The sequence below is a fragment of the Bos mutus genome, chromosome 12 (genome assembly GCF_027580195.1).
Source record: "Bos mutus isolate GX-2022 chromosome 12, NWIPB_WYAK_1.1, whole genome shotgun sequence".
Classification (NCBI taxonomy): domain Eukaryota; kingdom Metazoa; phylum Chordata; class Mammalia; order Artiodactyla; family Bovidae; genus Bos; species Bos mutus.
This window is the reverse complement of record NC_091628.1, coordinates 61,657,588-61,681,580: the sequence shown is the minus strand read 5'-3', so window position 1 is coordinate 61,681,580 and position 23,993 is coordinate 61,657,588.

The following is a 23,993-nucleotide window of genomic DNA, read 5'->3' as shown; positions in this document are numbered from 1 at the left end:
CCAATGAGTCAACTCTTCGCATGAGGCGGCCAAAGTACTGGAGTTTCGGCTTTAGCATCATTCCTTCCAAAGAAATCCCAGGGCTGATCTCCTTCAGAATGGACTGGTTGGATCTCCTTGCAGTCCAAGGGACTCTCAAGAGTCTTCTCCAACACCACAGTTCAAAAGCATCAATTCTTCAGCACTCAGCCTTCTTCACAGTCCAACTCTCACATCCATACATGACCACAGGAAAAACCATAGCCTTGACTAGACGAACCTTTGTTGGCAAAGTAATGTCTCTGCTTTTGAAATGCTATATAGGTTGTTCATAACTTTCCTTCCAAGGAGCAAGCGTCTTCTAATTTCATGGCTGCAGTCACCATCTTCAGTGATTTTGGAGCCCAGAAAAATAAAGTCTGACACTGTTTCCACTGTTTCCCCATCTATTTCCCATGAAGTGATGGGACCAGATGCCATGATCTTCATTTTCTGAATGTTGAGCTTTCAGCCAACTTTTTCACTCTCTTCTCACTTTCATCAAGAGGCTTTTTAGTTCCTCTTCACTTTCTGCCATAAGGGTGGTGTCTTCTGCATATCTAAGGTTATTGAGATTTCTCCCGGCAATCTTGATTTCAGCTTGTGTTTCTTCCAGTCCAGCGTTTCTCATGATGTACTCTGCATATAAGTTAAATAAACAGGGTGACAATATACAGCCTTGACGAACTCCTTTTCCTATTTGGAACCAGTCTGTTGTTCCATGTCCAGTTCTAACTGTTGCTTCCTGAGCTGCATACAAATTTCTCAAGAGGCAGATCAGGTGGTCTGGTATTCCCATCTCTTTCAGAATTTTCCACAGTTTACTGGAGGGGATTGCCATTCCCTTCTCCAGGGGATCTTCCTGACTTAGGAATGAAACCCAGGTCTTCTGCATCATAGGCAGATTTTTTTTTTTACCATCAGAACCACAAAGGAAGCTGAAGATGAGCATTTCAATACACATCAAAGAAAAATTAAACATTATCCAAAGAGTTCACCCTCAATTAAAGTTTTTATAAAAAAGACAGAGATAGCATAAATTATAAATCCGTATTGCATGAAGCATGGTATTATAATGTCACGGTTCTAAGAACAATAAAGCTTTAAATTTCCTTACAGGCTATTCCTGCCTTTTCAGGTATGTTGTTCAAGTTATGCATTGTTTTGAGGGGATATGTCTGCTATAAACAATTCTTTCTAAACAAATGTATGTTCTGAACCACAAGTTAGGATTTGATTACTGAAAATGTGTATATAATGCAAAGCTAATTATAAAGACCCAACATTGAAATGCACTTTTTCCCCAGGGATTAAAATGATTTCCACCAAAAGAAGCGTTTTCAATATGCAGAGAGCTAGAATGAAGCTTCTGCTAAACAGTAAAATAGCTTAAGCCAAATAGCCCTTCCCAATCCTTTTATTTCTAACTGTTCTGTGTGGCTCTGGAGAAATTCAGAATAGTACTGAGGATCATATTCTACATAATGCTTATCTGTAAATGAAAATGTGCATTGCTTTTCCTTTAAAAGAAACATTTTTGGTATAGAGATGCTGTATTGCTAACGACTGATTCTATAATTAGCAACCTAATTTTGGCTACTCATAAGCAATATTAAAATGAAAATTTCATTTGCCATTTCATTTCCAAGGGAATTCCCCAGCTATGCTAAATGACAGCCATGGAGCCACATTGGATTGAAAACAAATGTCACAACATGTTTTTGTGACAGCCAGAATATCTTTAACATTTTATAAAGAAGTCACTTTACTTTCATTTTTAAGATGTTTACTTTAATATCCTGTATATACACTTCTTTCCTATTGCTCTTTTTTTTTTTTTTTTTTTACTAAAGAATTGATAGTTTTTGTTTTAAGGACATTCTTTATATCTTTATGACAAGAATTTAGAAGCTAATATAACTATTTATCCATATCTCTGAGATGCTGAGTCCTTTTAAAAATTTTCTTTAGCTACTCTGCTTTGCTGCAAATACAGAATAAAATAAAGAATAAAACTATGTGTTGTGAATGCTACAATATAATGCCCATTTCATGTCATTCTGTGTGTTGAAAACAACAAAGTACTTTTGGGACCAGCATATATGAGTATGGCTGATAGCCTCACACTCTGTAACTTTAAGACCTTGCTTATCTGCTCCTCCATTTTCAGATAAAATATCAACTCTCTTTCTTAGGATTATTTACTATATGAAAAAGTAGCCAACTCAGTGCCTAGCACATAGTATTGTTCAATACATATACTTTTAGCTCTTTGAGAATAAGAGGAAGTAAAAAGATTCCTTAGAGGCAATATGAGTAGAGACCGGCAGGATGAATGGAAAACCATAGCACAGATATGAATTGGAAGCAGACAAACTGCATGAAGACCATAGAATCAAGCAAGTACATTATGTTAGCACATAAAGGAAGAGGACAACATGGCATTACCTGAAAACTCTGGAAAACTTCACTGCAGTCAGACCATGCAGAGCCAGAAAAAAATAGAGATCTCACGTATCAACCTGTACTTAATATATACTTATGGGAAAATTTCATTTTGGAAATGGAAAACATTATGATAAAATTCCTTTGCAGTTCCATACTTTGATTACTTGATCGATCCATTTATCAATTCATTCAGAGTGAGGATGGATTTCACAAGCCAAAGTTGACAACAGGGAAACCAACTACAGTAATGCTGTGGAAGTACATCCCAGAGGTTCCAAGGGAATGAACTTGGAACTGGATATGGAACAATGGACTGATTCAAAATCAGAAAATGAGAACATCAAGGCTATTTGTGTCATCCTGCTTATTTAACTTATATGCAGAGTACATCATGCAAAATGCTTGGCTGGATGAAGCACAAGCTGGAATCAAGATTGCTGGGAGAAATATCAGTAACCTCAAATATGCAGATGACACTATCCTTATGGCAGAAAGTGAAGAGGAACTATAGAGCCTCTTGATGAAGGTGAAAGAGGAGAGTGAAAAGGTTGCCTTAAAACTCAACATTCAATCTCTTTAACAAGTGGTGCTGGGAAAACTGGTCAACCACTTGTGAAAGAATGATACTAGAACACTTTCTAACACCATACACAAAAATAAACTCAAAATGGATTAAAGATCTAAACGTAAGACCAGAAACTATAAAACTCCTAGAGGAGAACATAGGCAAAACACTCTCCGACATACATCACAGCAGGATCCTCTATGACCCACCTCCCAGAATATTGGAAATAAAAGCAAAAATAAACAAATGTGACCTAATTAAACTTAAAAGCTTCTGCACAACAAAGGAAACTATTAGCAAGGTGAAAAGGCAGCCTTCAGAATGGGAGAAAATCATAGCAAATGAAGCAACTGACAAACAACTAATCTCAAAAATATACAAGCAACTCCTACAGCTCAATTCCAGGAAAATAAACGACCCAATCAAAAAATGGGCCAAAGAACTAAATAGACATTTCTTCAAAGAAGACATACAGATGGCTAACAGGCATATGAAAAGATGCTTAACATCACTCATTATCAGAGAAATGAAAATCAAAACCACTATGAGGTACCATTTCACACCAGTCAGAATGGCTGTGATCCAAAAGTCTACAAGCAATAAATGCTGGAGAGCGTGTGGAGAAAAGGGAATCCTCTTACACTGTTGGTGGGAATGCAAACTAGTACAGCCACTATGGAGAACAGTGTGGAGATTCCTTAAAAAACTGGAAATAGAACTGCCTTATGACCCAGCAATCCCACTGCTGGGCATACACAATGAGGAAACCAGAATTGAAAGAGACACATGTACCCCAATGTTCATGGCAGCACTGTTTATAATAGCCAGGACATGGAAGCAACCTAGATGCCCATCAGCAGACGAATGGATAAGAAAGCCATGGTACATATATACAATGGAGCATTACTCAGCCATTAAAAAGAATACATTTGAATCAGTTCTAATGAGGTGGATGAAATTGGATCCTATTATACAGAATGAAGTAAGCCAGAAACAAAAACACCAATACAGTATACTAATGCATATATATGGAATTTAGAAAGATGGTAATGATAACCCTGTATGCAAGACAGCAAAAGAGACACAGATGTATAGAACAGTCTTATGGACTCTGTTGGAGAGGGCGAGGGTGGGATGATTTGGGAGAATGGCATTGAAATGTGTATAATATCATATAAGAAACGAATTGCCAGTCCAGGTTCGATGCAGGATACAGGATGCTTGGGGCTGGTGCACTGGGATGACCCAGAGGCATGGTACGGGGAGGGAGGTGGGAGGGGGGTTCAGGGTGGGGAACATGTATACACCCGTGACAGATTCATGTTGATGTATGGCAAAACCAATACAATATTGTAAAGTAATCAGCCTCCAATTAAAATAAATAAATTTTAAAAACCCTCAACATTCAATAAGGAAAGATTATGGCATCCAGCCATATCATTTCGTGTCAAATAGATTGAGATGCAATGGAAACAGTAACAGACTTTATTGTGTTGATCTTCAAAATCACTTCACTTTGTGGTCTTCATGCAGTTTTTCTGCTTCCATTCATTTCTGTGCTGCAGTTTTCCATTCATGCTGCAGGTGGTGATTGCAACCATGAAATTAAGACTCTTGCTTCTTGGAAGAAAAGCTATGACAAACCTACATAGAGTATTAAAAAGAAGAGACATTATTTTGCCAACAAAAATTCCATGGACAGAGGAGCCTGGCAGGCTACAGTCCTTGGAGTGGCAAAGAGGCAGACATGACTGAGTGACTTCACTTCCCTTCCCTTCACATGTTTTTTCCAGTAGTCCTGTATGGATGTGAGAGTTGAACCATAAAGAAGGCTGAGCACTGAAGTCTTTGAACTCTAGTTTTAGAGAAAACTCTTGAGAGTCCCTTGGACAGCAAGGAGATCAAACCAGTAAATCCTAAAGGAAAGCAGTCCTGAATATTCATTAAAAGGGCTGATGCTGAAGCTGAAGTCCAACACTTTGGCAACCTGATGCAAAGAACCAACTCATTAGAAAAAAAACCCTGATGATGGGAAAGATTGAATACAGGAGAAGAAGGGGATGACAAAGAATGAGAAGGTTGGATGGCATCACTGACTCGATGCACATGAGTTTGAGCAAGCTCCAGGAGATGGTGATGGACAGGGAAGCCTGGTGTGCTTCAGCCCATGGGGTCAGAAAGAATCAGACCTGACTGAGCAACTGAACAATGATAATAAAAATGGTGATGATATTGCATTATCAAGAAATATTTTGAGTGTAGTAATGTTTGAAATAAAATTTTAATTCTGGTACATGATCTTCCTATCTCCTTCCTCAGGCATCCATTCCCTTATTTAGTAATATTCATCACACTCTATGTATAAACAGTTACAGTTGGATAATGAGTCTATGTTTCTGGGGAGAAAACCGAGCTGGATGTTAACATGCAGAAATCATCAGGAAATAGCTTAAGTTCAAAGATATGAAATTAAATGAGTTCTAGGGAGTGAATGATAAGATACAAAAGAAAGACAGATTATGATCAAAATGTTAGCTTTATTTAATAAAATAACTTTCAATGGCAGATAGAGATCTTTCATATGCCCAAATTGTGTCTTTCTTTCTAGGACACTTCTTAATTTATCTTTTTCTCAGTGATTAAACCTACCTTGCAAAACTTCATACATGGTTGAAAGAAATCCAAGAATGTATCTCTTTGTAGGAAATAGTAGGCTCAACATAAGTAGAAAGAAAGGTCAGAATGAGTCATCCTCTTCTCAATCTTAAAATAATGTTAGTGTATTTCTAACCATGGAGGAGCAGGCATGGGAGGAAGGGCCATTGGTGTTTTTCTAGTGTTTTCCTAGCCTGAGAAATGAATGCCTTGTGCTTTTCATTTGCTTTTTGACTTTGTTAGTATATTTTACATTAAAATAAACTTGATAAAAAATATTTTATCTCCAAATACATAACTAAACAAATTTCACATATTGCCTTCTCTTTTACAAACATTTAATATACATCATCAAGATTGCCGGGAGAAATGTCAATAACCTCAGATATGCAGATGACACCACCCTTATGGCAGAAAATGAAGAGGAACTAAAAAGCCTCTTGATGAAAGTGAAAGAGGAGAGTTAGAAAGTTGGCTTAAAGCTCAACATTCAGAAAATGAAGATCATGGCATCTGGTCCCATCACTTCATGGGAAATAGATGAGGAAACAGTGGAAACAGTGTCAGACTTTATTTTTCTGGGCTCCAAAATCACTGAAGATGGTGACTGCAGCCATGAAATGAGAAGACGCTTACTCCTTGGAAGAAAAGTTATGACCAATCTAGATAGCATATTGAAAAGCAGAGACATTACTTTGCCAACAAAGGTCCATCTAGTCAAGGCTATGGTTTTTCCAGTGGTCATTTATGGATGTGAGAGTTGGACTGTGAAGAAAGCTGAGCGCCGAAGAATTGATGCTTTAAGACTCTTGAGAGTCCCTTGGACTGCAAGGAGATCCAACCAGTCCATTCTGAAGGAGATCAGCCCTGGGATGTCTTTGGAAGGAATGATGCTAAAGTTGAAACTCCAGTACTTTGGCCACCTCATGCTGCTAAGTCGCTTCAGTCGTGTCCGACTCTGTGCCACCCCATAGAGGGCAGCCTACCAGGCTCTGCTGTTCCTGGGATTCTCCAGGCAAGAACACTGGAGTGGGTTGCCATTTCCTTCTCCAATGCATGAAAGTGAAAAGTGAAAGTGAAGTCGCTCAGTCGTGTCTGCCTTCTCCTTCTGCCATAATAATGGCCATTAATTCAAGACTGACCTGAACTGACCTATTTATACTGCAATTGGCACCCCACTCTAGTACTTTTGCCTAGAAAATCCCATGGACGGAGGTAGCCTGGTAGGCTGCAGTCCATGGGGTCACTAGAGTCGGACACGACTGAAGCGACTTAGCAGCATGAGGTGGCCAAAGTACTGGAGTTTCAACTTTAGCATTTAGACTCTGTGTACATTTGTCTGTTAATTATCTAATTTTCCTCTGGACAGTTGTTAGATTTTTTTCTTTGTTTATTTTTGGCACATTTTGGGGCTAATGTCCAGATAATGGGTGGGCAGAATTATTTGTTTTTGCTTTTTCCATACTGTAAATTCTTCTACCATTACTGATATCATTCAACTTATGTGACATGAAGTTATCAGGAATAGATGCCCATAAACAGCTTTATGAGCAAGTGCAAATTAGCTATAAGATACAACTTATTTTATGTTGACATATTTTATGTTTTCATCCTTACCACCCTCTATTATTCTAAAAATACATTTACCTTCTATTTAAATAGATATCTTTAAAGTTTAAATGAAATATCATTTTGATTTGGATTCCCAACTAAAATCGTTATGCCTCCATGACTTGAAAACAAAGAATCAAAAGGCAAAACAGGGCACATCTAATCTAAGGCCATCATTTCAGAGATTGTAGAGAGTAAATGACCCAAGGAACTATAAAAATGTAAGGAAAATATACAAAAATAAGGCTTATTCCTCTAACTCTCCAGATTTCAAGCATTTATCTATAGCTTTATCCAGAGAATGTTTTAAAATTGTTTTTCCTTCATTCAAAAGAAATTATATATGCAAAAAGAAACCTAGAGAATGAGGGAAAATATTGCAAATGATATAAGTGACAGGAGGTTATTATCCAAAATATATAAACAGCTTGTATAACTCAATATCAAATAATCAAATGATCCAATAAAAACTGGGCAGAAGACCTGAATAGACATTTTTCCAAAGAAGACATGCAAATGGATAACAGGCACATGAAAAGATGCTCCTTTGTTAATTATTAGAGAGATGCAAATTAAAATAACTGTGAGATATCCATCTCACACTTGTCAGAATGATTATCAACAAAAATTGATATCAACAAAAAATTACATATAAAAAGTGTTGGCAAGGATATAGGGAAAAGGGAGCCATTGTACACTGTTGGTAGGAATGTAAATTGATGCAGCCACTGTGGAATATAGTATTGAAGTTTTTGAAAAAATAAAAATAGAGCTACTATATGCTATCTATCCCACCATCTGTGACCTGACTGCTAGACAATAAGGGACATTCTCTATTATTCTCTTCTTTTCTCCTTTCCTTCTGGAGTTTATAGAGACTTAAGATTTAATGCACAAATTTGGGAACCTTAAATGTAATTATTTTCAGACACTAGTTTATTGAAAAGACATCAAGTTAAAGGATATAAGCACCTGCAATTTACATTGAAGTTAAAGAGATTAAGTTTGGAGTGAAGCTAGCACTGACTCATTTTCTGCTTTTTCTTTTAAAAAAAATAACATAATATATTGGGATATGTCAAAAATTTTATTTCACATGCTCTCAGAAAGCAATTCTGCTGTTTTGGGGTAAAATGTCCTAAAAATGTTGATAAAATCCCGTTGATTTATGGAGTTCATTTCTTCTATAACCTTACCAACTTGCTGTTTAATAGTTCTATGTATTATTACGGGGAGAGAAATATTGAAGTCTCTAAATGTAACTGTAGTTTTATCTGAATTTCCTTTAAGTTTTGTCAGTTTTTTTTCATGAATTTTTGTTTTTAGGCACAAAAATATTCAACTTATTGTGACTTCTTGGTGAATAAGCAATGCCCCACCAATCCCTGGTAATGTTCTTTGCTCTTATTCTTCTTTGTTATTAGTAAAGCCACTCTAGCTTTGCCGTGTTTTGATGTGTTTGCACAGTAGGTATATCTTTATTCTTCTTTGTGCTTTTAAACAACCCTATTTTTCTTTCTTTTTTTTTTTTTGTGGGTGTTTAGATTATTTATGGTCTTTTATCATTTATATTTTATTATACTTTCTCTATCACATGTCTGTCTCATGCCTTTATCCATCCATCAATACATCTGACTTTTTTTAAAAAAAATATTATCTATATGCCTGCACTGGTTCTTAGTTGCAGCATGGGGGGTCTTTGTTATGGTATGTAGTATCTTTTTTTTTTTTTTAATTTTTGTGGTTAAGTGCTGCTGCTGCTGCTGAATCACGTCAGTCGTGTCCGACTCTGTGTGACCCCATAGACGGCAGCCCACCAGGCTCCCGTCCCTGGGATTCTCCAGGCAAGAATACTGGAGTGGGTTGCCATTTCCTTCTCCAATGCATGAAAGTGAATAGTGAAAGTGAAGTGGCTCAGTCGTGTCCAACTCTTCGCGACCCCATGGGATTTTCCAGGCAAGAGTACTGGAGTGGAGTGCCATCACCTTCTCCAGTTAAGTGCTAGAATTAACACAAAGAGCAAATGTTACAGGGGTTTGTTCCAACCTCCTAGCACTAGAGGTCCACCAATCTAAAAGAAAGGTTCCTCTTCTTCAGAGTCTTGGATCTTGTGTTCTCTTGCTGTGACATTTATGATTTTTCCATTTGGTGATTTTTAAAAGGTCACTTTCAAGCTCTATAAGCCCAACAGGAGGGGTTTCCTGGATTTCTTTTATCTATAGAAAAGCACTCACTTTTGTATTTTATGCTGTGTAGTGTAGTCCTGAGAAAACAGTGGGAAAAGAATTGGTAAATCACCATTGGTTCAGGGTTACTTGTAATTCTCCCCAATCAGTCTGAAACTATTTATTTTTCAAAATCCTTAATCAGTTGTTAATACTAAATCCATTCTTGGAATGATTCATACTTTCTTTTGGTGAAAGAGTCAGAGTGAAATATGCTTACTCCATCTTACCTAGAACCAGAAGACAAAATCTGCTGGCATTTTGAGCATAAAATGTATATATTTTATACGTTCATTTGAAGGAGAAAGATAGATGATAAAATACTTTTGGTACAACATCATTAAATATCACAATATCTACAAACCCAAATGTTAATGTAGGTAGTTTTGTTTGATAATTTGTGCTTTAAAATATGGGCTGTGCAGTTTCATAGAGCCAATAAGTGATTGTATCAGTAAATTATAATGTGAGTCAAAATGCCAGGAATTAATTCCACAGGAATGGCCATAATACAACAGCTCAACTTTTAATATGGGATAGCTTCCATGTCACACTATTGCTCTATTTTAAATATCATACTTTCATCTTCATCATTCTCTTATAAAAATCCATACATTCCTAAAATATCATCTCATTTATGCAAATACTTCCAAGACTCTTCTCTAAATAATTAAGAAAGATTTCTTATTAGTTTAAAAGAACATGATTTTAAACATAATATTAAGTAAAAGATAAATATAACAGTGCAACTTTGTCACTAATAGATTTAAAGATTATTCCTGTAAGAGGAAAAAAAATATGTTTTTTCTTTCCAATCAACTCCAACACTTTTAGTCATATATTCTCAATGTATACAAATGTTGGGTTGGCCAAAGTGTTCATTTGGGTTTTTTCCATATCTTACAGAAAACTTGATGAACGTTTTGACCAACCCAATAAAAAAGAAACATTAGACACTGTTTTTTATCATAAATACCTAACCCTAGATTCATAACAAAACAAACATCATATACAGAACCAGATATAAATTGTTTAGTAACTAAATTTCTAATAAAGTACATAAAGTCTGCTATTGGAAAATCTCTATTAATTTTGAAGTTCTAAAAACATTCATTTACAGTAAAAAGCCACATTGTATATTTAGATTTTAGGTAGAAATCGCCTGAGTTACTTATGCATTTTAAAAAAGTAAATATATTTTGGTTATCCAAGTTTCCCCCAACTTGCAAATTAGTATATGTGTTTATTTTCCTGGAGAAGGAAATGGCAACCCACGCCAGTATTCTTGTCTGGAGAATCCCATGGACAGAGGAGCCTCCTGGGCTACAGTTCACAGGGTCGCAAAGAGTCTCCTCTTTGCTACTAACACACTTATGTGTTTATTTTCGGTCCAAATATATTTCTCTACTAATAAAATTATGTTTGGAAGAATATTCAAGTTTTATATTGACAATATTAATGTAATTTTAACTAATCATTTATCTTTTGTCATATTTTTTGCTAGTAATATATTTCATTTCTTCTAAAGAATTTTCATATTATTAAAATTATTTATGATCAACCTAAATCCTTCCTCATTTTATCAAATTCATCAAATTTGTGTACAAACCAGTTCCCCTTGGCACATGGTATGAAAAGCACCTCAAATCATCCCTAATGAGTAAATTCTCACTGAACTATTTTTTATAACTTTATAAATTTATTCTTGATTAACATCTCTTCCTGATATTAAAACTCTATTACTTTGGAATCTGAAAATGAGTCTGAAATAGAACACTGAAGGCTGTATTTAGGAGTGTTATTTTTCTGACATCAGAATGATCAGAATGATCTCTTAAGATTTTTCTATGCTTCTTTTTTAAAATATTGCTTGGGGCCATTGAGATAACTTTAAATTCATCCTGCTGAGAGGCTAAGCAGAAAGGATTAATAGAGAGTATGTTCTTGCATTTATAAGAGCTAAACTAGGTTGTTTAGAATCAGAACACAGCAAGTCCAAAGGTACCTCTAGCAATGACTTTAACAGATTATTAGCCAATTTTAAGGAAGAGAAAATATATGTCCTCTAGCAATTTTATTCATTCAAGTAAAATTGAAATGCTGTGAAATTGATCTATAAGCAGACTTCATGTGAGTAATTGTTTAGTGTCTCTTTTTTTATCAAAAGGACTGTTTGGAGGAACTGTTTGTCTCCATCTTCTAAACATGTATTAATTTTTCTTTCATTAAAATTTGATCTCTTATAGAAACTGCTGTGATCAAAAATGAAACAAAGGGGTTTCTCCTCAGAGTATTTTGCCTTATTCCACTTTAGTAATTGAGAACTACTTAAATGTACCAGAGAATTGCAATTACCTGCAGGGCGATTTTAGTTTTAGCTGTGGCAGCAGAAAGAATTGCCTTTTTAAAGCTTATCCTCTGTTTCTGTGGGGTGAATTTTGGTATTCTCCATTTTAGATGCTCATTCTAAAAATATGAAGATGTAAATGAGACATTGGCCAAAAAGTGGCCAAAGTATTTAAACTGCTTTCACTTTCTGATTTTTATATTTGACAATTAACTCATAATTATCAAAGACATTTTTGTCTCCTATTAATCTTTACCTACAAGTTAAGTTTAGCTACTTAGAATAAAAAGATGAGCTTACTTTTACTTTTTGTGTCCAGAGATTTTCACTATAAAAGAAAATTTAGAGCTCTGAGCAAACTGAATTTTTTTAAAAAGGATCTTTACAGCTTGGTGACATTCAAGAAGAAGATAATGTCATATATATTTATTTTAATTTTTGGAAAGTTTTTTGTAAATGTTTAAATATTGTGTGGCTTAATATCAAATACTGTTTTTGATTAATATGCCTAATATACGTGCATGAACCCCTCAGTTCTCCTCTGCATTTCTTTTGGTTGCTGGAGTTCATAAAGAGACATGCAAATACTGTACTTTGTACTCCTTGATGCACTGACCATGTGGAAAATAAATCTTTACATAATTTATCTTTTTAAAAAAGCAATATTTATAAAACTAATAAAAGCCTTAAATGAAATTAATAAAGTTTTCCTTCAGTACAAAAAAATGTTGAGATACTGAATTTATCCAGTGATAAGAGCCAGGAAGAGGGGGAATCAAATACCATTATAATATTCAAAGCAAAGTTGGTTTATCAAAAGTTAGTATTTCATTCGTTTTTAAACAGTTTTCTTACACTTAAAAAAAACATTGTGTTGAAGATGCCTTAAGACATCATTAGGGCATAATCAGGGCCAGGCTAGTGAATTAAACCAAAACTAGAGAAATTTTGGCTCAATGTAAAAAGTACTTTCTAAAAACTAATCATTCCTTTTCATGTGTAGAATGCATAACTATTAAGGAAGTTATAGAAGGGTTTCAAAGTTGGGGAAAAAATCACATTAAAATGATCTCTGAGGACATCTAAAACCCTAATAATCTATAAGTTCAGTGTGTCCATTCCTCATTTAATTAGCCTGAGCACATTTTTTTATAGACTTCATTTTGTTCTTAGTTCAAAGAAGATAAAGGGTACAAAACCACAAATATATATCATTGTTTCATTTGGGAAGAAAGAGTTCTAATTAGGTTTAGTCATAAAACATATTGTCAAAAGTTTAAAGGGTGGAGCATTGTGATGTTCCAATGAAAATTGTTTATGCAAATAATTGTTGCTTATCAATCAGATAGAGGTCATTATTATAATTATAACGTTATGTGGACAATCATCAATAAAACAGATTGTGTTTAGTACTCTGAATGTCTTTTTAAAATTAATTAGTTTATTTTAATTGGAGGATAATTACTTTGCAATATTGTGGTGGTTTTCACCATACATCAACATGAATCAGCCACCAGTGAACATGAATGACTTTTTAAGTTTCAATTGTTAGAATTCTACTTTTAAAATATTTTCATTGAGCATGTTATATCATGAACCATAGTGATTTACCATATTTTATTAGCTGAAAATGGGAAAATATTCAGTCAGCTGTGAAATACATGAAAAATTATGTGAATGTAACAATGCTTTTATCCATTTTCTTTAGGGATGTATTGAAAGGGACTATTTTATACATTCCTAATGAATATGTGGGCTTCTCAGGAGGTGCTAGTGGTAAAGAATCTGTCTGCCAATGCAGGAATCAGAAGAGATATGGGTTCCATCTATCTCTGGATCAGGAAGATACCCTCGAGAAGGAAATGGCAACCTGCTTCAGTACTCTTGCCTGGAAAATTTCATGGACAAAGGAGCCTGGCAGGCTACCGTCCACTGGGCTGCAAAGACTCAAGACATAACTGAATGACTGAGCACCACAGAGACTGAGCATTTAGGTTTTAGGATTGATTGCAGCCAATAAATTAAAAGATGCTTACTTCTTGGAACGGAAGTTATGACCAACCTAGATAGCATATTGGAGAAGGCAATGGCAACCCACTCCAGTACTCTTGCCTGGAAAATCCCATGGATGGAGGAGCCTGGTAGGCTTCAGTCCATAGGGTCGAGAAGAGTCAGACATGACTGAACGACTTCACTTTTACTTTTCACTTTCATGCACTGGAGAAGGAAATGGCAACCCACTCCAGTGTTCTTGCCTGGAGAATCCCAGGGATGGCAGATCCTGGTGGGCTGCCATCTATGGGGTCGCACAGAGTCGGACACGACTGAAGTGACTTAGCAGCAGTAGCAGATAGCATATTCAAAAGGAGAGACATTACTTTGCCAACAAAGGTCAGTCTAGTCAAGGCTATGGTTTTTCCAGTGGTCATGTATGGATGTGAGAGTTGGACTGTGAAGAAGGCTGAGTGCTGAAGAATTGATGCTTTTGAACTGTGGTGTTGGAGAAGACTCTTGAGTGTCCCTTGGACCTCAAAGAGATCCAACAAGTCCATTCTGAAGATCACCCCTGGGATGTCTTTGGAAGGAATGATGCTAAAGCTGAAACTCCAGTACTTTGGCCACCTCATGTGAAGAGTTGACTCATTGGAAAAGACTCTGATGCTGGGAGGGATTGGGGGCAGGAGGAGAATGGGATGACAGAGGATGAGATGGCTGGATGGCATCACTGACTCGATGGACGTGAGCCTGAGTGAACTTTGGGAGTTGGTGATGGACAGGGAGACCTGGCATGCTGCAATTCATGGGGTCGCAAAGAGTTGGACACGACTGAGCGACTGAACTGAACTGAACTGAAAGGGCAACCTACTGCAGTATTCTTGCTGGAGAATCCCATGGACAGAGCAGCCTGGTGGGCTACAGTCCATGTGGTCTCAAATGTCGGACACCCTGAGGTGACTTATCATGCACACAAAGAACAGTCTAATGGTACTCATCATTTTAAAAAATGTTGATAACTTTTTACCCTCAAGTATTGTATCTCTGGGAATTGATCCTGGGTGAGCACATAGAGATAGGTATAGTAGTTGCTATTTACAGCCCTGTGTATAATGTCTAAAAATCCAATATATAATACTTAAAAAATATATACGTTTATGATCTCTAAACATACATTACATAACTTAAAACTCACAATGTCACACAATGTTAGCTACATATAATGTTTATAATTTATAGATGCAAAAATAGATGCACAGAGAGATAATACAACTTGCTCAGAATTATAAATATGATGTTGGAATACAAAGATTTATATTAATGATACAATTCAAGTTAAATTCCAATTCCTAGTTCATAATGTCCACATAAACTTGTCTATCAGTGACTGAAGCATATTCTCTCAATGAGATACTGTGCAGCAGTAAATAGTAGGTTTGAGTACAGTGTTTCAAACTAATGAAAAATCATTTGTTAAGGACTTCTCCGATGGTCCAGTCTTTGAGAATCTGCCTGCCAAGGCAAGGGACATGGGTTCCATCCCTGGTCTGGGAAGATCCCACATGCCGAGGAACAACCAAGCCCATATTCCACAACTACTGAAGCCCGAGTGTCTAGAGCCTGTGCTCCAGAACAAAAGAAGTCACCACAGCGAGAAGCCCATACACCCCAACTAGACAGGAACTCCTGTCACCACAACTGGAGAAAGCCCACATGCAGCAACAAAGACCCTGAAGAGCCAAAAATAAAGAAATAAACAATTTGTTAAATGTATTTTGCAGTCTAGAAATAGATTTAAGTGTCTTTAATTTATCAAATCCATGAGCTCTTAAAACCATGTTATTGTAAAAAGGGCAATATTTGTATCTCATATTCATAGATAAGGAAATTGAGACACAGAGAGGTAAATGAACTTGGAAAAAGGCACTCAGCTAGTTAAGTGTGGAAATTAGGCTTGAATTTATGCACACCTGGTAGTACACAACTGTCAGTGACAAATTATAGCACTGTTCTTATTTTACCTGAAATTATTTCACATAAAATTTCAGGAAATTTTCTGTTGGATATGTTTTTCAATATCTGTATATTTTTGGAAATGATTGAAATTATTTTTACCCTTTTCCTATTTTCTGACTCATTGACTTTGTTAAATTTTTCTCTGTAAGTCTTCTCAGGTTCTTTGTCATAGCATATTGTTTTCCTTTCAAGATGTTTTGAAAAATTGCTTTTCCTTTCTCTTTTTCAGAGGCTTGAGTATGACGTATACAATTATGCCTCTCCTTGTATTTCTCACAATTTGTGTCCACTTATCTTCATGAACATATGCATTGCTAACTTTGATAGATTATTAATTTTTTCTCCTGCTACATTTCCTTTCTCCTTTCTGGAACTCCATTTACACTTATTTTAGACTTTTACTATGTTGTCTTTATGTCAAAGTCTCTGCTTTCCTCCCCTCAACCCCTATTTTTTTTTTCCCTCTCAACAGGTTTGGATATTTTATATTTTCCTTATCAAGTTAACAAGTAGTATTTTACAGTGCCATTCTACTATTAAAACTATACAAAGAGTTATAAATTATAGCTATGCTGTTTTGTATTTGTATCCTTTATAAGTGATTCCATTTATTGATATCAATACTCTCCATTTTTCATCTATTTGTCTAACATATTTTGTTATTTTCCATACCTTTATATTATTTCAATTGTTTTAAAATCCTTATCTGTTCATCTCAATGTCTAGATTTTCTTTGGATCTCATTCTAATGTTTGTTTTCCTCTTTGTTATGAGTTATATCATCTTATTTCTTGACATGCAATAATTTGTATGTTATCCTAGACAAAATATAGAAAGGAACAGAAAAATACATCACATGGGGAATTAGAATTCAACACATGAATTTGGAACAGGGGTACAAAATTCAATGTAGAACAATGTGCTTAATATTTTTTGTTATCTGAAATTCTGATTGGGTCTCTAGTCTCAGCTGAAGGATTGTGTGAGTCTGTTATTTGGAGACTTCAGGCTTTGTACCTTTTCTTTCTATTGCACCCTATTCCAATCATAAAGAATGTCTTGTGTGAAAACATGGTATGCACTTGAGAGAGGCCCCATTCTTTAGGTGTAAATATTTCTTCTAAACAATACAAGATTACATAAATTGTATTTCACTTTATAGAAAATCTTAACCTGATACTTAGCAAAAGAATTTTGCAAACAGACTGTGAGATAAACACAGCCAAGCATTTAGGGCCTGAATTTTCAAAATTATAGAGCCAGAATAGCACAAATACCCAAATCTTTGATAGATTTTCTTTCCCAAGTTGAGCACTTTCTATTAAGGTCAAGTTCAATCATCAGCCATATAAAGGGTTAGTAAATGATCTCTATGAAGAAAATATTCAATGATATACTGTTACTGTATAAAGGCTGTCCCTCTGGAGTTTCGGATTATTCAGTTTGATTTCCTTCCGAAGTTGGTATGCTTTTGAGCATCCTAGACAGTGTAAATTATATCTATAGAAAATTTTCAATATAAGCTTTGGTTTAAAACTTCTCAAGGACTGCCACACCCCCACTTCACATAATGCCAAAGCAATTCTTGTGGCCTTTGGAGATAGAAAACAACCTTTAGGGATGTCAGTCTTGTAGGCAAAAATTTTATTACATGTGTACTGCCATAAAGATTTCTCTACCCTTCCACAAAACTTGAGTCTATGAAAACCAATGTTTGAGTTTCTCTTCTTTGCTAAATTCTCAAGGAAGAATCAGCTTTTGCTTTACTTCACTGAGGTTGGCACAATGAATACTTGCAAATTTATCAGGTCATAAATGATTTATAATATATCCTATCAAATATTTTCAGGTGTTATGTAAGCTGCATGCATTGTCAGCAATAATACCAGAAAAGACATTTCTCCCCATTTACTCTTCCAGCCTTTCATTCACCTTTATCATATTTAAATTTATCAAATTCATCACAGATGAAAACTGGACCAAACCCAATGAACACTTTCTGTCCATCACTTTCCAACATCACTTTACTTGACTCAGCATCAAGACTGGAAGTATTTTATCAGTTCATCTCTCTCTAGAATAAATTATCTTTAACTTTGTACATCTTTATTTTTGGTTTCTCTCTTTACTTATCTTTGTTTGTTAGTTTATATGCTAATATGGCATATTATACTTTAAAAATTGAATTAACCTAGTTTTAATACACTATTCTTTTCATAAGCAACTTGGCTGTAGTACCTAGAAGGTTATGTGGATTTTGGTGAGTCATATTCTTTTAACATTTTACAAGAGTTTTCGATGAAAACTAAACAGATTTTATATGCTATTAGTAAAATTCAACTAGTTGAAAATAAAAATTATTGGATAAACTCTAAAAATATATAATTTACCAAAACTGGGAAAAAAAATCCCTGGAAACACTGTGTTAATGAGCATTTTTAAGTGCCAAGGACTTTGATTTGAGGTATTCATGATGGAATTTCTGCACTAGTAATGAGGTTTATTCTCATCATCTATATTCTCTGAATTATTGCTTAGCATTCCCTTTATAAAGCTCTGTAGAAACTAAAACAAAAAATATTTTACCTTAGTATTCTTCTTAAGATTTTTTCAAATTAATTTCCAATGTTGTTTTGTCTATACATATTATTAATATAAGGTTTAACTATGTATATATACATAAGTACTCATGCATACATCTGTTTGTGTATAGTTAATAGACAGAGATATACATGATATATTTAACTGAATTTTATAGTTTATTTTTACCATGACTTAACAATATCAATGGGGCTTCACTGGTGGCCCAGTGGTCAAGAATCTGCATGCAATGCAGGAATTCTTCGTTTGATCCCTGGGTTGGGAAGGTCCCCTGGAGAAGAGAATGGATACCCACTCTAGAATTCTTGCTTGGAGAATTCCATGAACTGAAGAGACTGGCAAAGCTACAGTCGAAGGTGTCTCAAAGAGTTGCACACACTGAGTGACTAGTACACACAAACACAAACACAGAGTAAAATCACAATATTTCATATTCAGAATTGTTTTATTATATTTGGTAGCACTGGGTACATACTCAGTTGTTTCCAACTCTTTGTGACCCCATGGATTGTAGCCCATCAGGCTTCTCTGTCCAGGAGGTATCCCCTGCAAGTATACTGGAGTGGGTTGCCATTACCTTCTCCAGGGGAATTTCCCATTCCAGGGGTCAAAGCTGTGTCTCCTATATCAACTTTCAGTTCAGTTCAGCCACACAGTTGTGTCCAACTCTTTGTGACCACATGAACTGCAGCATGCCAGGCTTTCTTGTCCATCACCAACTCCCGGAGCCTACTCAAACTTATGTCCATTGAATTGGTGATGCCATCCAGCCATCTCATCCTCCGTCATCCCCTTTTCCTCCTGCCCTCAATCTTTCCCAGCATCAGGGTCTTTGCCAGTGAGTCAGTTCTTCACATTAGGTGGCCAAATAATTCGAGTTTTAGCTTCAGCATCAGTCCTGCCAATGAATATTTAAGACTGATTTCCATTAGTATAGACTGGTTGAATCTCCTTGCTGTCCAAGGGACTCTCAAGAGTCTTGTCCAACACCACAGTTCAAAAGCAGCAATTCGTCAGTACTCAACTTTCTTTATAGTCCAACTCTCACATCCACACAGGACTACTTGGAAAAGCCATAGTTTGACTAGATAGACCTTTGTTGGCAAAATAATGTCTCTGCTTTTTAATATACTATCTAGGTTGGTCATAGCTTTTTTCCCAAGAAACAAGAATCTTTTAATTTCATGGCTGCAGTCATCATCTGCAGTGATTTTGGAGTCCCCCAAAATAAAGGCTTTCACTGTTTCCATTGTTTCCCCATCTATTTGCCATAAAGTGATGGGAGTGGATGCCATGATCCTAATTTTTTAAATGTTGATTTTTAAGCCAACTTTTTCACTCTCCTCTTTCATTTTTATCAAGAGGCTCTTTAGTTCTTCTTCACTTTCTCCCATAAGGGTGGTGTCATCTGCATATCTGAGGTTATTGATATTTCTCCCAGCAATCTCCATTCCAGCTTGTGCTTTATCCAACCTGGCATTTCACATACAATACTCACCATATAAGTTAAATAAGCAGGGTGACAATATACAGCCTTGACTTAATCCTTTCCTGATTTGGAACCAGTCTGTTGCTCCATGTCCAGTTCTAATTTGCTTCTTGAGCTGCATACGGATTTCTCAGGAGGCAGGTCTGGTGGTCTGATATTCCCATATCTTTCAGAATTTTCCGCAGTTTGTTGTGATCCACATAGTCAAAGGCTTTGGCATAGTCAATAAAGCAGAAGTATGTATTTTTCTGATATTCTCTTGCTTTGTCAATGATCCAGCGGATGTTGGCAATTTGATCTCTGGTTCCTTTGCCTTTTCTAAATCCAGCTTGAACATCTGGGAATTCATGGTTCACATACTATTGAAGTCTGGCTTGGAGAATTTTGAGCATTACTTTCATAGCGTGTGAGATGAGTTCAATTGTGCAATAGTTTGAGAATTCTTTGGCATTGCCATTCTTTGGGATTAGAATAAAAATGACCTTTTAAAGTCCTGTTTCCACTGTAGAGTTTTCCAAATTTGCTGGCATATAGAGTCCAGCACTTTAACAGCATCATCTTTTAGGACTTGAAATAGCTGAACTGGAATTCCATCACCTCCACTAGCTTTGTTCGTAGTGAAGCTTCCTAAGGCCCACTTGACTTCATATTCCAGAATGTCTGGCTCTAGGTGAGTGATCACACCATTGTGGTTATCTGGGTCATTAATTTTTTTTTTTTTTTTGGTATAGTTCTTCTGTGTATCTTGCCACCTCTTCTTAATATCTTCTGTTTCTGTTAGGTGTATACCATTTCTGTCCTTTATTTTGCCCATATTTGTATAAAATATTCCCTTGGTATCTCTATTTTTCTTGAAGAGATCTCTAGTCTTTCCCATTCTATTGTTTTCTTCTATTTCTTTGCATTTTCACTGAAGAAGCCTTTCTTATCTCTCCTTGTTATTCTTTGGAAGTCTGTATTCAAATACGTATGTATTTCCTTTTCTCCTTTGTCTCTCACTTGTCTTCTTTCCATAGCTATTTGTAAGGCCTTCTCAGACAACCATTTTGTCTTTTTGCATTTGTTTTTCTTGGCGATGGTCTTGATTGCTGCCTCCTGAACAATGTTATGAACCTCCATCCATAGTTCTCAGGCACTCTTTTTTATCAGATCTAATCCCTTGAACCTATTTGTAACTTCCAGGGGAAGTAGGGGAATTGTAGGTGATATGATTTAGGTCATACCGAATGGTATAGTGGTTTTCCTACTTTCTTCAATTTCAGCCTGAATTTGGCAATAAGGCATTCATGATCTGAGCTACAGTCAGCTCCCAGTCTTTTTTCTGCTGACTGTATAGAGTTTCTCCATCTTTGGCTGTAAAGAATGTAATCAATCGGATTTCAGTATTGACCACCTGGTGATTGGCCATGTGTAGAGTCTTCTCTTGTGTTGTTGAAAGAGAGTGTTTGATATGACCAGTGTGTTCTCTTGGCAAAATTCTGTTAGCCTTTGACCTGCTTTGTTTTGTATTCCAAGGCAAAATTTGCCTGTTACTTTGGGTGTTTCTTGACCTCCTACTTTTGCATTCCAGTCCCCTATGATGAAAAGGATAACTTTTTTGGGTGTTAGTTCTAGAAGATCTTGTAGATCTTCATAGAACTGTTCACTCTAGCTTCTTCAATATTATTGGTCAGGGCATAGACTTGGATTACTGTGATATTTAATGTTTTGCCATCGAAAGGAACAGAGATCATTCTATTGTTTTTGAGATCACATCAAAGTATTATATTTCAAACTCTCTTATTTACTATAATGGCTACTCCATTTCTCCTAAGGGATTCCTGCCTGCAGTAGTAGATGTAAGGTCATCTGAGTTAAATTCACCCATTCCAAGTCCATTTTAGATCACTGATTCCTAAAATGCTGATGTTCACTTTTGCCATCTCCTGTTTGACCACTTCCAATTTGCTTTGATTCATGGACCTAACATTCTAGGTTCCTATTCTATGTTGTTCTGCACAGCATTGGACTTTACTTCCATCACCAGCCACATTGACAACTGGGTGTTGGTTTTGCTTTGGCTCTGTCTCTTCAATCTCTCTGGAGTTATTTCCCCACTGATCTCCATTAGCATGTTGGGCACCTACCGACCATGGGAGTTCATCTTTCAGTATCCAATCTTTTTGCCTTTTCACACTATTCATGGGGTTCTCAAGACAAGAATACTGAAGTGGTTTGCTATTCCCTTCTCCAGTGGAACTTTTGTTAGAACTCTCCACTATGACCTGTCTATCTTGGGCAGCCCTACTTGGCATGGCTCATAGTTTCATTGAGTTAGACAAGGCTGTGATACATGTGATCAGATTTGTTAGCTTTCTGTGATTGTGCTTTTTATTCTGTCTGATGGAGAAGGGTAAAAGGCTTATGGAAGCTTCCTGATGGGAGAAACTGATTAAGAGGGTAACTGGATCTCAGATGGTAAAACGTCTATCAATGTGGGAGACCTGGGTCCAATTCATGGGTCAGTAAGATTCCCTGGAGAAGGAAATGGTAGCCCACTCCAGTACTCTTGCCTGAAAATCCTATGACTGAGGAGCCTGGTGCAGGCTACTGTCCATGGGGTTGCAAAGAGTCAGACAGTTCAGTTCAGTCACTCAGTCATGTCCGACTCTTTGCAACCCCATGAATTGCAGCACGCCAGGCCTCCCTGTCCATCACCAACTCCCGGAGTGCACCCAGACACATGTGCATCGAGTCAGTGATGACATCCAGCCATCTCATCCTCTGTCATCCCCTTCTCCTCTTGCCCCCAATCCCTCCCAGCATCAGAGTCTTTTCCAATGAGTCAACTCTTCGTATGAGGTGGCCAAAATACTGGAGTTTCAGCTTTAGCATCATTCCTTCCAAAGAAATCCTAGGGCTGATCTCCTTCAGAATGGACTGGTTGGAACTCCTTGCAGTCCAAGGGAATTTCAAGAGTCTTCTCCAACACGACAGTTCAAAAGCATCAATTCTTTGGCGCTCAGCTTTCTTCACAGTCCAACTCTCACATCCATACATGACCACTGGAAAAACCATAGCCTTGACTAGACGGACCTTTGTTGGCAAAGTAAGGTCTCTGCTTTTCTTTTTTTTTTAATTTTATTTTATTTTTAAACTTTACAATGTTGTATTAGTTTTGCCAAATATCGAAATGAATCCATCACAGGTATACCTGTGTTTCCCATCCTGAAACCTCCTCCCTCGTCCCTCCCCATACCCTCCCTCTGGGTCGTCCCAGTACACCAGCCCCAAGCATCCAGTATTGTAATCGAACCTGGACTGGCGACTCGTTTCATACGTGATATTATACATGTTTCAATGTCCTTCTCCCAAATGTCCTCACCCTCTCCCTCTCCCACAGAGTCCATAAGACTGTTCTATATGCTGTCTAGGTTGTTCATAACTTTCCTTCCAAGCAGCAAGCCTCTTTTAATTTCATGGCTGCATTCACCATCTGCAGTGATTTTGGAGCCTGAAAAAATAAAGTCTGACACTGTTTCCCCAGCTATTTCCCATGAAATGATGGGACCAGATGCCATGATCTTAGTTTTCTGACTGTTCAGCTTTAAGACAACTTTTTCACTCTCCTCTTTCACTTTCATCAAGAGGCTTTTTAGTTCCTCTTCACATTCTGCCATAAGGGTGGTGTCATCTGCATATCGGAGGTTATTGATATTTCTCCTGACAATCTTGATTCCAGCCTGTGCTACTTCCAGCCCACCGTTTCTCATGAGGTACTCTGCATATAAGTTAAATAAGCAGGGTGACAATATACAGCCTTGACATATTCCTTTTCCTATTTGGAATGAGTCTGTTTTCAATGACCAGTTCTAACTGTTGCTTCCTGACCTGCATACAAATTTCTCAAGAGGCAGGTCAGGTGGTCTAGTACTCCCATCTCTTTCAGAATTTTCCACAGTTTATTGTGATCCACACAGTCAAAGGCTTTGGCATAGTCAAGAAAGCAGAAATAGATGTTTTTCTGGAACTCTCTTGCTTTTT